The sequence below is a fragment of the Strix aluco genome, chromosome 1, assembly GCF_031877795.1.
Source record: "Strix aluco isolate bStrAlu1 chromosome 1, bStrAlu1.hap1, whole genome shotgun sequence".
NCBI classification, from domain to species: domain Eukaryota; kingdom Metazoa; phylum Chordata; class Aves; order Strigiformes; family Strigidae; genus Strix; species Strix aluco.
Genome location: NC_133931.1, coordinates 22,964,469 through 22,979,958, shown reverse-complemented (window position 1 = coordinate 22,979,958; position 15,490 = coordinate 22,964,469). Strand labels below are relative to the sequence as shown.

The following is a 15,490-nucleotide window of genomic DNA, read 5'->3' as shown; positions in this document are numbered from 1 at the left end:
GTTCTGCCTTCCTCTGGAAGACAAATGGCATCCTAAAAACCAAGAGTGCTTCTTACAGTGGACAAAGTATTTCTAGCACAAATGATCACCAAGAGGAGAGCCAAAGGCAGTAACATTAAGTAAAAGTGTTATGGTATCTCTGTCTTTCTCTGCAATATGTAATCTCCTGCTGCCACACATCAGTAATGTGGAGCAGCAGGAATGTGAGCAGGGGGTTATACAAGCAGATGAGTGAATGCCAGGACGCAGCAGACAGGTCAGGAGAGCCGGCCAGCTCTGTCAGTTCAAGCATCAGAGAGCACTGGGAGAAGCAATATGGTTATTGCAAAAAATTTAATTGAAATTAAGATTTACAAGTAACCTCAGTAAGATTCACAGCTGGTTGGGCTTAACCTTGGAGTCAAGAGGATTTGCAGAATATGTTGTCCAAATCTGTGAAATAGTAAGTTTTCCATTTTCTTCAAAAGTGAATTATGTACTCGGTTTCTATTCAGTATTGATGGAGAAATTCACACTTTCTACAAAGTTTTTCTTCCTTAATGTGATCCCTTTGTCTCCTATAGGGAACACAATAACTTATTATTACCACATAGCTTTTTCTTCTGAAGACCTCTGACCACTTTACAAAGATTACTGGGTGACAGCTGCCTTTCAGTGTAGACTGAATCAATGCACAGGAAGAGGGAGGAAAGGATTTTCTAAAACATCTGTATGGCTTTTCATATCAGCTGGTCCTGTGCTCCTGGACAGTTGGGGTCAGTTTTCAAGGTTCCTGGGTTGGCACGGACTTCCAAGGGGACCAGCACAAGACAGACTCCCATTAGGCACTGCCCAACCCTACCAGGGCACAGAGGCTGCTGGCACTTAAACCTCCTGACAGCCATCCTTCTGCTCCAGGGCATGCCCAGGACTGTCTGGGTTGTGACAGTGAGGAGTCATCTTGCCCCATGCTCCCCGCAAGCCACACCATGACAGACACGGATACTTTCACCTTCATGCAGCGGTGCCCTGAACACACAGGGCTGCTCCCATGGCCATGGTGCCCAGGTGCTGCTTCATCTCTCAGGCTTTGCACTCCTATATCCCTGCATTCCCGATCCCTCATCCCCAGCGTTACCTCACGTATCACTCTGCTGCTGGGCCTCCTCCTTTCCTCACGAGCCTCAGCACACTCATTCCTCCACAGGGAGAAAAATGACCCCCAGATATTAATGGCTGGAAAGTGCTTCAGGTAATAAAATAAAATAATATTCACCCTTTGATGCATCTTCTCTATGTTTCAAATATTATAAATCACAGTTTTAAGAAGGGCTGCTCCTGCTGTAAGTAACACAGATCCTTTGGATGCTGCAGGATACAGGAGATGTTCGATTCTGCTGTTTAGCTATCAGATGCTTATATGCAAAAAGTCAAGAAACTCTCCACTTAATGGAGAACACAGGTGGAAGGGAGCTGTCACTCTCGGATACCACCTTCAACTGAGTTTTCTCTTTTCCTCCTCCGAAAACAGTCTGCCCCAAGTTTGAAATAGCAATAAAGAACAAAACAGTAGTGAATGACACTGAGGCATTTTACTTTATAAAACAAGAACTAGCCATGCATGTGGGTTTTAAAGTGGAGAGGGCCATTACAGTCCTCTGCTATCTGATGAGCTTCCAGAGGGCAGCACCGAGCACAATGAAACTGGTTTGAGATGAAACAGGGAGATCAACGGCCCATCGTCTGAACTCTCTGCCCACATTTTGGCTATCTATCTCATGAGTTTCCTCGGGGCAGGAAAAACCAGCTGAGAACAGATACCACAATACCTAACAAATTAATCTGATGCCAATTTCTCTCAGGGGCTGTGTAATGTACTTAACCACTGTTCCCATTAGAAACACCAACCTAATTAGTTTATGTAACTGCATTAGATGGAGAAGGCGCATGCTGCTGATAGTTGCTTAGTGGGAATGTAGTGTAGATCTTCCTTTTGTCCACTTATAATTAAAGTGATCTTCTCTGTATATTAGATTCAGTGCCCTATAATGAAATGCAATAAAGATTCCTGAAGTAAATCACATTTTTCTTAATATGTTTAAACAATTTTATGGAGTCTTTTATTGATTGGAGGAGGACCAGTTTCAGGAATAATGTGCTTAAACAGACATGACAAACCATCCAATTACCCAGCACTTCTCAAGGCTAATGCTTGAAGTAACGATCATGTCACACAATGGTGCCACTTCCATTTGTGCCAGACACCTGAGAGGCAGTGATCATAAACCTCTGCAATGGGTGGGGTGGGGGATTTCAGCAATAACTGGGAGAAAAGCCTGTCACTGAATTGTCTGCAAAGACTAATTTAGCATGCTATGAAATCTTGATCAAAATTACCCACCAACAGAATCAGATAAGCAACTTTAAATAGTAAGAATACGGAGTTATGTTCAGTTGAGCAGTGGCAATTTGGACAACACTGATTCTTCAGTGGAAAGATTGAAGCAAAATGCAAAATATGATACAGAACAAGGAATGCAAACACTGATGAAACACGAAGATGGCTGAATAGGCTTTTATTACCAGATGAAACAACTGTACTTTAAAACAGGATCACATTTTGGTTAAAAAACGAACAAAGTCAAGGAACTGTACATTAGAGCTAGGTGCTTTGTGGAAATAGAAATGTAAGTAAGTTTTTGCTTTTATCTGATGATGCTTGAAAGAAACACTTGTGTTCAGTTTTGTGAAAAAAATGTTTCCTCTTGTTGAGCTTTCGTTTAGAAGGACATATTTCTCTTTCACTAGTGAGAGCAGTTGTGTAGCTATACATGCACGACAGTCTGCCCAGGACAGATCTTTAATTATACCTATCCTTTCGTGACTTCACTGGGACACAATTGCTCAAGGCTAATAAGGATTAAGCATATTCAATGACTCTGAAAAAAATGTCTTAATGCTAGTCTTCCTAAATCCCCTGTATTATTTGGAACAATATGAGCACAGCAATGTCTATTTGCAAGTGAAAGGGGAAAACTTTACACTTTCATGCAGTCATGCCCACGTCCTGCTTTACTAAAAGCTGGGGTCCTGCCTTACTAAACCTCACTGTTCAAAAGATCCCAGCGAATATCCTTGTGCTCTGCAAGGAAAGGACCTGCCAAGGCATCACAGTCGTGGTCACATTTGTCTGACTGGGATGGCCACTGATGTTAAGTGATTTGCCTGGGGTTACAAGTGAGTTCATGGAGGGGTTTAAATGAGGACCCTGGCCTAAAGGGTCCCAGAGTGACAGATTTTACCCTCTACCAAGTGACATAGCCTACCTCTGCTTGGCATCTGATAAATGAGCAGCTTTTCCAGCATGCAGCAAGGTGTAAGGTGAGTCCCATCCCACCGGCCGCATGGCCAGCAATGTCCCCAGGGACAGGAGGCACAGGCAGCCAGATCTGACTGGGAAATTCAGGGAAAGTGGAAAAAACTCCATGTCTAACAGAGGAAGTAATAAAAACAATCAGACCTGCTTGAAAAGCTGCAGGCAAGAAGATAGGTAAATGCTTCCCCGGCTCTGTTGAACCCCACTGACATTATGCTCCAAGGCCAAAAACACAAATGATGAATTCAACAAAAAAGAAGCACCAGGACAAAACTGCATTCAGAAATCTCCTTCGCTTTTTACCTCTTGCAACCCTGAAGTTTTACTGAGAGAGCACCTGAACATCGCTTCCCTCTTGCAGAGTGAAATATGAAATACTTGGCAGCACTGCATGGCAGATGCAGTGCTGTGCACAGGGCTGTGGCAGCCACGGAGCTGCAGTGGCATTATGCAGTGCATAGTACTCACTTCAGGCAAGGGAGGATTTAGAAAACAGATACTAGACACAACACAGTGTTAGAAAAGTGGATCATGTTGGTCATCTCATGTCTGCCTGGTGCTGGTGCTCTCCGACAATACAAGCAGGCAGGGGCTGGGGCATCTCCACAGCAGCTCTGTACCCAGGCTTCTGCTTGATTTTGGCAGCCCTCTGCTGTCAGCGACACCGACACAGAGCCCAGAGTCTTGCTCCCACACTGCGTATAGGTGGGTCCTGCTCTCCCCGCAACGGACACCACTCTTCACATATGTGTCAGTGGCATCCCTGAATTCCAGCCCCAGTGGTGCTCAGCCCTTGTACCGCCGAATACCAGCCTTCATAGACTCAACACTTGCACCCCAAATGCCAGCCCCAGTGGGCTCAGCCTCTGACTGCACTAAGGAAGCCCCTTGCTGGGGTTATTCCAGACCCCAGACCAGAGAGAGGGCGGTGGTATGGCTGGTCCATCCCCCCAGCACCCTGTATTTAGCAGCAGCATCTGTCCAAGCAGCACGTGACTCATCTGGGTCTGGCCACCTGCCCGCATGATGCCTTTCAGTATGACTCTGGGGATTTCCACAGAGAGGTGAACGCTGCTGGCTCTGGTGGGGCAGAGCTGGGGGGTCCTGCATGCCAAAGCCCCCACAGGCAGTTGGGGGCAGCTCCTCTCCATCCCCCTGCCAGGGCTGCCAGAGGGCTGGCTGGTTTCCAGTGAGGGCAGCGAGGATGGGATGCTTCAATCCTCCCACTCAGCGCTTGGGTGACTGGCCAGCCACAGCGAAGGTGAACTGTTGGGATGTGGTGACAGCAAGCTGCTGCTTGCTGTTTGACAGCAAGCTGAGCAGGGTGGTGCCAGGGAGCCCCTCCAGAGCAGCTGCTTTCCTGGGTCAGCGTTCAAGGATGGGACACCAGAGGAAACCCAAGGGCCAGCTGCATCCCAGCTCAGTGGGATCTGCCTGCATCACCGGTCCTGGGGCCAGGGTTCCTTGGAGTCATTTTCGCAGAGACTTCCCCTCTTGTCCTTCAAAGGACCATCCACCAGCAAGAAATGCTTCTGGGCAAGTTGGGCTACAAAGACACTGGACAGCGGGAGCATGCCTCCTGCCAGGGCACCTTCCCTCTGCACTGGCCATGAGCACGTCCCCTGTATAGCTGGAAGCCACTCAGACATGTTCAAGCTTCCCCGTTGAAAGAAGAATAATAAACGTTTCTCTGCAAGGGCAGCTGTAAGCTGTGCACACCCAAAGCTTGCCCCTGAGAAGCACTGCTGCAGGCTGTCAGGAAGGAATTGCCAGGCTCACTGCCAAGGAGGCAAAATTGCCTGAAATACTGGGAATTGTCACCTGTCTGGTAGTCTGCCATTAGCATCCAAGGGCAGCTCGGAGCCCCCTCCACTCAGACACGGGAGTGCATGCAACTGTCCAGCTTGGGCTGCAGATCCCCAACTCTCCCCATGTAAGCCATTCCTCTGTTTAAAAGTGTTATTTTGGGAAAGAAATGAATAATGGGAACAGCACTGGAAAAGCACAGGGAATTCAGCAAACAAAAGAAAAGATGCTATTTTTGAAAATGCCTCAAACTGGTAACTGTGGCTTGTTTTAACCCCTTCTTTCCCAGCTGTCTCTTCTCCGGCCTGCCAGGAGGGCCATCCACAAGGATGGTGGGAGCTGCACGCAGGAAAGCTGTGTTTTACTACAGGCTCTCAGTATGAGAGCCACACCACAGTGAACTAATAGCAAAATACACTTCAATTTTTAATCAGACACTTTGAATTAAGTGAGATGGGGGTTTCTGCAAGGATCCCAGTATCTAATAAAAAGAGCAAAGCCCAAGCAAGCAGTCACCCTACTAGTGCTTCTGCCACCTTTTGTCATCTCTCAAAGAACTGTATTTTTCTAATTGCAGCATCACAACAAGCATTATGTGGACTTGGTGAGCGTGGGCATCTAACCCTGCACAGCAGCTAACTGCCCGTGGTTCACAGAGAAAAGGCCATCACTGCTGCGAGTAAAGAAACTGAATCTGCCAAAGCTGCAGATCCAGGTAAACATTATAAATTTATCTTAACAAATCCACCAAGACCCCCATGGTGCTAGCATGGAGTATGTGATACTGCTGTTTCATCAGCTCTCATTTATCCTTGCCACTAGTGTCACCTGATCTGCCAGGTCTCTTTGCAGCCTTGGTCAGCACTGGCATGGCTCTCCTCTCTGTGGCATCCTGCAAGAAGGGACAGCACAGGTGACATCTGGGCCACCACTGCTGGCGACTCTGCAGGTCCTCCTGACAAAAGCAACCAGCTGCTCTCCCTCGTGGGCTAAACCCTAGCAGAAGAGAGGCAAAATAAGAAACAAATGAACAAATGTGGTGGAGCTGCTGCCCTGATGGTGCTGGAGGAAGAACAGCTAAGGTCTGAGCTCATGTTTTCAGTTCCTAAAGTGACACTACTCTGCCCAAGCGCTGCTGTGTGTCAGCTGGGACTCCCATGGATGCCATGGAGCCAGTGGCAGGGACAGCGGCTTCTCTTTCACAAGCAATCTCATTTCTGAAGTGTCAGAAAAGAGTTAATTCTGTTTAAGGAAGAAGACTCCGAACACTGCTCCCTGAATTTTCCCTTCAGGAGAAGTATGCTATCTTTTGTTCAGAAAGAGAAGAGTTCCTCTTTCCACTGCCCCTGACCTTTCCAAGTCCCAGCACTTCTGCCTTTCACTGAGCTCTGCTTCTCAGCTTTTACCTTAATGGTAACAAGGGGAACTTCCTTGGGAGGAGTCACTCAGTTCCTTCATCAGGCTCTGACAGTAGGGGTAAAGCAAAATGTAGATAGTCTTTCTGCAGAAGTGCCCACTACCCAGCAGCTTTTCAATAACTCAGTGACCAGATAGTGCCACAAAGACCTCAGAGCTGTAAGTGGTTTAACATGCCTTGCAAGTCACATTGGGGATTTTGATTAAGGAAACCCTCCAATGCAGCAAGGAAGAATGGCAAATTCTGATATGTTCTCAATTTTTAGCAGTAAAGTAATTGAAATTGAAGGGTGAAGTGAAATAATTGAAAGTGAAATCTGTGTGCTGTGTCAAATCAGCAATATTGTTCAAACAATAGGAGACCGTGGTTAGACTGAAAGATGTATCTTTGGCCAGCTGTAATCTTGCACTCCTCTTGTTCGCATCAGCCTGTGAAATAAGTCTACAAAAATGTAAGCTACCCTTCAGATGAGGCTGTTTTAGTAGGGTCAGAACGGCTTTATGTGAAAAACCTCACACAAGATAAACAGCTATGAATAGGACACTTGACAGACAGGTCCAGAGGACAACAGACAGTGTTTCTGCTGAGATATAATTGCTCTAATTGGACCTGGGCTTGCTAAAATGGTAAAGCTAAAGAGGACTCTGCAATCATGCTGCCATTCTGCACAAAAGAATAGTGTTGTGATAGGAAGCGTATAGCAGTTGTGGATATAATCAACGGCTTTGTGCTTGCTTCCCCCTGGTATCTTGGATTTGCCATTAGGAACATGCACACAACATGAGCAGAATATTTTCTTTAGAGTTAAAAGGCTGAATTGCTTCACGGCTGAAGTCTCTTTGAGTATTATTCAGCTGAAGTTAGACACTTCAAATGAGCTGGATCCATTGTGTTTTTGCAATCCTGGAGGAGACACAGAAAGGCCATGTGAGGTATAAGCAGGGAACCCGCCTGCTCTAGGAGCGAGGGAATTTGGTGAGGAAAGAGGCTAACTTTGACGTTCTTCAGCTTTAACTTGTCTTTTCTAGAGTGAAAGCTTGTGAACTACCTGATCTGCTCATCTAATAAACCCTCTGTACACGTAATCTTGGGTCTCTCTAAAACCCAGTCTCTTCTATGATATGAGAACAAGCATGAAGCGCTTAAAGGCAAAATCTTTGTCCTCCAGTAGCACATACTGTGCAAGGGTTGACTATGCAGTGTTTCTCCAGCCCTATTTTGAACCCAGCGTCCAGCACTGAGAGCAGCCCTTCTAGCCACCGTTATATCAGATGGCAGCAAAATAACAGAGCATCACTAGTCATGTAGGAAGCATTTCTCTTCCCTGACTCCCTCAGGCAGCTCTGCTTCACACGGGTGTTGGCTGGCCTGTACTGCAAATGCCCAGGGACACTGGGCAATGCTACCAGGGCTCCCTCCTGGGGCAAACACAGCAGTGCAGGAACAGTGACAGCAGAACAGACAAGAAGTGGCAAGCCTGTCCCTGGCCTCATCCTGCTACCACCTGGTCACTTAGTCCTGCCCAGGGCTCTCCTTCCCCCACTTGCCCCATCCCACCTGGCCCATTGTGCCCCTGCAGCAGAGGCCAGCCAGGCTCTAGCCTGCTCCCAAGGCCCCATTCACTTGATGGTGAAATTCAGCACACTGCTAAGAGGCTTTGTGACAAATATGGCAGGTATAAACCTGTCTCAAAGCCTTTCAACCCCAGTGTGCACCTGCTTCCACGCACAGACAAAGCTGACTGAAACACTGTCTCCTGCTCCTCTGGAGTTTCTAAGCAAATGTGTAAAAATATGGGTGTGATGCTCAGGAGCTGCTCATGCCCCACCTGCAAAACAGCACTCACACAGGGCTCCCCAGGCGAGGCCACTTATACATAAAGAGCCAACCTGGCTTATTGCATCCTCCCTAACAAAAATGCCTTCTCAGGACATCTGCAGCAATGCCCTGTAGCTCCTGCCCTTTGCTCACATTGCAGATACCAGACCCAGGTTGCAGGATGTGCATCAGCCAAAATGCAAGTGACAGGGTGCACATCCTCCCCTGCGCCCAGGCAAAGCATCAGGGCTGGGTATAGGTGGGTGCAGGAAGGTGGCCCTGGGCAGGCACAGGAAAATGGTCTTGTTCTTCAGAGCACACTGGAGGCAACAATGTTCCTGAGTCACTACAGCCCATTTACCCACACAGTCCTGGGTTCACAGGTCCACACTCCTCCTTTTTCTGTCCTGCCCTGACATTTCCTCTGGAGAAGCACTGGGACTGTCTCTCAGCAGGACTGTGGGAGATGTATAGGGACATGAAAGCATCAAACATGCCCCACACTCAGCTTCTGCCTCCTCCCAGTGCTGGCTTTGCTTTGTGCATCACAGACTTTGCTCTACATATTGGCCTGTCCAACAGCCCAACAAAGTGGTGGGAAAAATTTGCCATGCATGATGCTCTCCAAAGAACTGTGTGTCTCAGATGAAACTGGACAGGATTTATTAACAAAAGCCCATCTAAAAAGAGAGGATATGTTCCTTTCCAGCTAATATGTCTATGATAAGCCAAAGATTGTAACAAGAATAGCAAAAAACTATAAGGATTGACATCAGTGAGATTTACGCAGCTAAAACTTTGCACAAGTCTGTGAACATGTACAGCAAAAAGTCTTGAATTACAAAAGAAGAGAAACAGAGCTAAACCAAGACCCATCCTCTGCTCTCTCCCGTGAGAGGAGGCATTGCTGGGAATTCCAGGCTCTGGGCAAATTAAAACCAGCATTTCAGCCCAAACTACAAGCTTCTTGGCTTTTCTGTGTGTAAATCAGATCCTTACATTATCTCAGTGTCATTTTGTGGCTGAAAGCGGTTCAGCAACTATCAGCACAGCCAGACTGAAATTCAGCAGAACAGGATCTGAGCACTTCAGCTCTTAATGATTAGATGTTTCTGTGGAAATGAATCTTACAGAAAAATGAAGTTCGGCAGAAAGTTGACAGTGTGTGGAGACCGCAGAAGGGAGAGGAACTTTACAACTCGGCCTTCACATTTTCCACCTATAGGATTTCAACATTTGCTAAAGTTGTACTGAGGGCAGCTTCTTCACAGTGCTCCCTCTGGGAAATATCACATTCAGCAATTCCTGAATTACAGTTTCTAATTATATTTTCATACTGTAATGCTGTCTGAAATGCACATTTGATGACAGAATAATTCGATCCATGTAAAATAATTACAAAATTACTGTTTCTCAAACCTCAACTCATACTCCCTGCTATTTAAGAAGATAAATTTAACAGCAGCAAAAGTACAGCCAAAACATAGTCTATTTTTTTAACTGTTATCTGACTATAACTGTCTGCATAGATTTGGCTCACCATGGAAGATTATTTCTAAAATATGACTACCAAAACCATTCCAGAATTAGGATTTTTGTTGCTTTAGCTTGGAACCAACAATCAGGTCAACTTTTATTTTGCATTCAGAGTACTATACGCATGGCATCTGCATTTAATTGGAAAAGCAACTGTTGATTAAAATGACAAATCTCTACTGCAGCTTAGTTATCATTTAAACCAGTTGTTGCTAATGTTGATGCAGGACATTAAATTAGCACAATGTAATGATTTTTAGCAGGGTGGAAGCCAACTTCTGCAATATGTAATTTAAGAGGCTGAAACTCCATACTGCTACATCAGTTCCCGCTGTTTGACAATTCCCCTCCTGTACGGGGGATTTTATTCCCCTCCCTGAATTATTGCCTTGAGTAGAGGCTGGGACCTTTAAAAAGACAGCAGAAATCTCATTCTGTTTGAAAAATGCAAGGAGGAGTCAGTTCTCTGCATTGCAAGGATTTTTTTAGGTTTTATTATGCTTCTAGCCTAAATTTAAATTGTCATTGCCCATCAACTCAACCAGATCAAGGTAGAGCACACTAAAGGCTTGAGTGTGTTATTATTACTAGGCTGGAGGCATCAACAACTGGTGTCTGTTTTTAATTTCCCTGGCTGTATCCAGTTGTGTGAGAAGTGACTCAAGGAGACCTCAGTCCTGCTTTTAGCCAAGGTCTCTCCTAAGGTGAAGTGCTCCAGTTCCTCAGGAATCGCTGCTCTGCTTGCCCTTCTCCATGGACAAGGAGACTGTCGGAAGAGATCATCTCATGTGCGTGCAAGGGGGTGACATTTCCAAATGATATGAAGGCTGATGGGAGGTATGAGGGTCAATCTGATCTCCCCAGAAGAAGGTGAAGTGTCACCAAGCCTGCGTTCATCTCTTTTTTTTTCTCTTTATGTCAGAGGATTTCAAGTCCAATTAACTTGGCAGTCTCACAGCTGTGGCATTGGGCAGAAGATGAGGGATGGGCTGCAGCCACCTTCCCCCTCTCTTGGCGGTAGGAAGAAACCTACAGGTTGCTTGTTCTTTTCTCATGGTGGGTGAAACCATTGGCAGGGCAGAGACAGCAGGATGCTTAAGCTTACATTGCCTGGCAATTTCACACACTCCCAAGGTAAAATCCATGCATTTGTCAAGATGGGTTGGTACAGAGCTGACCAGCAAAAATGAGAGCATGAAATCACTGAGCAGAGACACGCAGCCCTGGGATGACTCTCACACACCGTCCCCGGCCCTTCTCCTGAGGATGGACCTGTGCCTTTTCCTCCAGTTGCAGACTCTCGCACTGCCTGCGAGCTGCCTGCCTGCCTGCATTTTGGCTGTCCCCACCTTCTGGGGTCAAAGGACCCCAGGCCAATGGGATGCTCAGAGTCCACAAAGACTCAGTGAGAGGGGACAGAGCTGGTCACTCTGCCAAGCAGGACACATCCCTGTGCAACCTCAGTGGCACTCACCAGCTTCCCCAGTAACGCTGCCTCTCAGATCTCCTGCTGCAACGTGGCCAGGACCCTTCTGCTAAAATGTGAAGCAGTTTATCATCTTCCTCTCTCAGGTCAAGTTAGTGCCTTTTGAAGACTTGCTCAGTATCACTAAAGCAAGATATGTTCATTCCAGTTGGAGATGAGGAGTCTATTTTTAAAATATTTCTAATTAATAGCTCTTGAGCAGAAGTTGCATCAATTATTTTTCCCCCTGCAGCTGTTTAAGGCATCGAATGCTACAGGACACTATATTCAAGCCAAAGTGGATGAGGTGAGGCCCCAACCCTCACCGAGCATCATTGCCACACTGACAACTCAGGTCAAACCTGGCAGATGACTGCAGGTATACATGGAGCCAAATCCTTTAGATGTGAAAGTGAATGACTTTTCTTGAGTGGCAGGTGCTGCTCAGCTCGAATCTGTCCCGGTACTCCATGCCCCAGTCCCTCACCAGACTTGCCCCACCAGCTGGTGAACAAGCAGACCTTGGAGGGTGGTGGGTCACATCAACTGCCTCCTCCTGCCCTTCCCTCCTACTCCACCACCCAGACTTTGGGGGGACTCACATGCGGGTGGGGGGACACAGACTGCCATTGGCCAGAACACGGCTCCCCATGCCAGCTGGGGAGCAGCTGTGCCCAGCTCAGCCTGGGCGGATCACCTGAGCGAGGATGCCGAGAGCCCCACTCCCCACGGGAAGGCTGTGCACCGGGTGCTAGCACCTCTGCACCGAAGCTGTGTGGCTCCTGTAAACCTCGGTTAAAGTCACCTATGACAAGCCAGTCAAGATTCCTCATGCGCTGATGCATTGACATCAGGTGAAGAATTTAATAAAAAAATATTTCAAATATTTCAGCCCCCCAAAACATTGATGTTTTAGGCACAAGAGAACAGATGAGATAACACCAAGTGAAATGGTTTAGAGGTTTCAGACGCATTTATCCTTGCTGTTCTGTTAAGAATGCCAAATGCAGTGAAATCCAGAGTATTAAGCCATAACTTTCCTTACAGAAGTGTTTTCAGTTTTAACCTCTGCTTGGCTCCCTTTCTGAAACAATTACTTCTGCCGCATTTGGTAACATTAGAATAATTTTTACAGAATTTTTTATCTTTTATTGCTCTGTGTTTTAAATTTTTTTGTAGCTCCGTGATTGTTTCAGACTGGCAGCTGCTTTAGAAAATCATTACCATTATCAATAAACCCTTTGAACTTTGGGAGGAAGGGAACAGAAGTATATAATTAGAGAAGATAAGAATGATCTAGCATACTTTTCCAGGAAACAACGCACACGATGCTTCAGCTGTAATCTGTTCTTAAAATGAATCTATATGTTCCCACACAAGCAAACTCAGGCTGTGGCACTAAACTTTGGGAGCCTGGGATCTCCTTCCCCACAACAGCCCCCTTAGAGGGGGCAATACAGAAACAGAACCAAACTGCCTCTTTTTTTTACCAAAAGACCCAAATAGCATTTCATTTTTCAATCACTGTGATGCTGTTCATGCTGCTGTTCTTGTTTTAACTATTCTAATTGCTCTCAACCCACAACAGAAAAAAACCCAACAAAAAACAAGCCGTGCATATGCGTGTGAGAAAAAGGGTAAAAGCCTGTGTTAGAGCAATGTTGCTCTCTTGTCATATTTCAGATAATTTTTCAGGAAGCTCTTGATCCTTTCCTTTGTAAACACTACACAGTCAAGAGTGCCGCGTGCCCCAGGAGAGGGACAGAAAGCCTGGGGAGTGTGTGGGGTGCAGGGACTCCGTGTGAACAAAGATGATTTAAACACTCAAACTTTGGGAGTTGGATTTCAAGCTGTTCCTAGCTGCATCAGTTGCTGGCTTCCCCTCACTGAACACGTTGGGCACAAACCCGCCTGAATTGGACAGCATTGAAAAACTACAAGCTCCAACAGAGGTATAAAGCTGTAGAGATGCCCAAATCAACACAATACCTAAACGTAATTTCTTTTAACTCCCAAATGCATTAGCCTAGGATTACTCATGTTCATTTATATTCCTAAAGTGACAAACGAGAACAATATCATTTTATTCGCCTTTCATGGATCATTAATCTAAATTTAACTCTGCTTTGCAGTCTGCACACAGAATTAGTAACTGGAAGCTGCTTTGCATTTATCTGATAGTGCCGGGGTTGTTCATCAAGGCAAACTTCCAGCCAAAACAAACAAGTGAAAAAAATATCAGTCACGATAAGCTGCTTTCTATACTATTTTTTTTAAAGGAAAAAACAGTACCTGACGAGAACATAAAGCAAATGGTTACCTCACACTGCAGAAATGCAAGTTTTTAATAGTCCATGCTCTGGCAGCCCCTGAGAAACAGCAGCGGCGGCGACGGCGGTGGCGGGGATAAATCCAGCATCTACTAGGTTCTCACAAGGCTTTGGCTGAGCGGCCGAAACCGCAGGCTCTGCCTCCAGCTGACGTCAAGGCGGCTGTCACATGGCCAGGCGCAAGCCCAGGGAGCACTGGTTGTCCTGGCAACCCCAGCACTGCTCCGAAATTATTTCAATAGGTCATCTGTCATACTGCGCGCACACTGGAACCATCACGGGCGCCCGGACAACCCAAACACCAAGGGCTCGCTGGGGGCTCGCTGGAGCTGCCTGCACCCCGGGGTTGGTCCCATCACCGACGCTCTCTTAACCCTGTCCCCTTAAGAAAACATGCCTCCCTCTTCCTCTTCCTCCTGCATCCCCAGTCTCCGGCAGAAAAAAACCCTTATACGCCTGGTTTGCCCAAGGAAAGGGGCAGAAGTGCTGCCCTCCATGTGTACCAGGGCACCTCAACGATGTGAGGCTTGGGTGCTGCACCAGCTAGCTAAAATTAGGGTCTTTCAAAATGACACACAGCTGAGGTTTTATTCATAGCCACAGAGATGCACATTTGGTCGCCAGCATCTCTGCCCAGATTCGGGGTGAGGCAGAGGAAGTCCTTGCCGAAGCGATGTGGGGTGGCAGCTATGCGGGGGTGTGGGCTGGCCCCCAGAGGTGTGCGGCCAGCTTGGCTTCACGTTCCTGCGCCTGGCCACCGGCCCTTCCTGCTTGCCTGCCAGCGATGCTTCTCCTGCTAGTCCTGGCAAAACGTCCTGGGAAGGGGAACGAAGCAGTGCCTGCCTTCACCTGGCTCTGACTCACCTCTGCAGCCTTATCCTGCAGGCAGAGACACGACACCAGTGTCTCAGATTTCCTTGTAACTCTAGCTAAAACCCACTCCTTCGGTGAAATTTCATTTTTTTCTCTCTGCACATCACCTCAGCAGAGCCCCGCAGCCCATGCACACACCAGGGGCAGGATGCAGGAGAGGCCAGGAGGAGGGAGAGACTTTCATCTGAAAGAAGCAGGGAGGAAAGGCAAAGCGTCAACAACAAGAAAATACTCCTGTGCTCACCTGAGTCAGTGATGGTTCCTGACTGGTGCCCAGGATACAAAATACCAGGAACAAACCACAGTAGATGGTTCTGATGAAGGTGGAAGCAGATGTAAAGCCACGTGGGATCTGCAAATGCAAACACTGGGGCATCCCCAACTGAAGTTGGCTTTGGCCCCTTTGCAACAGGCAAAAGAGAAAATATTAAAAATGAAAAGACAACCTAGGATGGGGCATAAATGGGTGCTGGGGAGGGCTTCCCCCCACCCAAGGCAGAGGGAGGTTGGTGGGGACATGGGATGGCAGGCAGTGAAGGGACTGCTGAGCCTGATCACCTTCCTCTTCATCCCTCTCCCGACTGCAAGAGCAGCAGGTGCTTGGGATATTTAGCTCAACATCAGCAACAGCCAATGCTGGTTTATGTAGCATTTAGTGAGACATGTGTCTGTCTCTCCAGCACAGCTTATAAACCACCTTTCCAGCACTGCTGCTGCCCTGGGGCTTCCTGGGGCTGTTCATATTAGGGGGCAAAGCCCCCTGGGATCAGGAGCGGCCCCCCAGGCCTTGGTGCAAAGTAGTGAAGAGGGCTCAAAGAGTCATTACAATAGAATAAGGCGGCCCTCACTGTCTAAAATTCTGTGCCTTAAAAAGAAAATATTCACAATTA

The 15,490-nt window shown here is 47.0% G+C and overlaps 1 protein-coding gene across 2 annotated transcripts in view; it reads right to left on the bottom strand.

Annotated features, from left to right (window-relative positions):
* The window catches only part of NCALD (neurocalcin delta), a 58,705-nt gene extending 44,852 nt beyond the window's left edge, over positions 1–13,853 (bottom strand). The window contains exon 1 of one of the 2 annotated variants that reach the window (XM_074814568.1): positions 13,718–13,853. The gene's annotated coding sequence lies outside the window, so the exon portion shown is untranslated. Of the gene's footprint in view, positions 1–13,689 lie in introns of both variants that reach the window. The other variant, XM_074814577.1, reaches the window with a different exon arrangement.
* Positions 13,854–15,490: the final 1,637 nt, after the last annotated feature.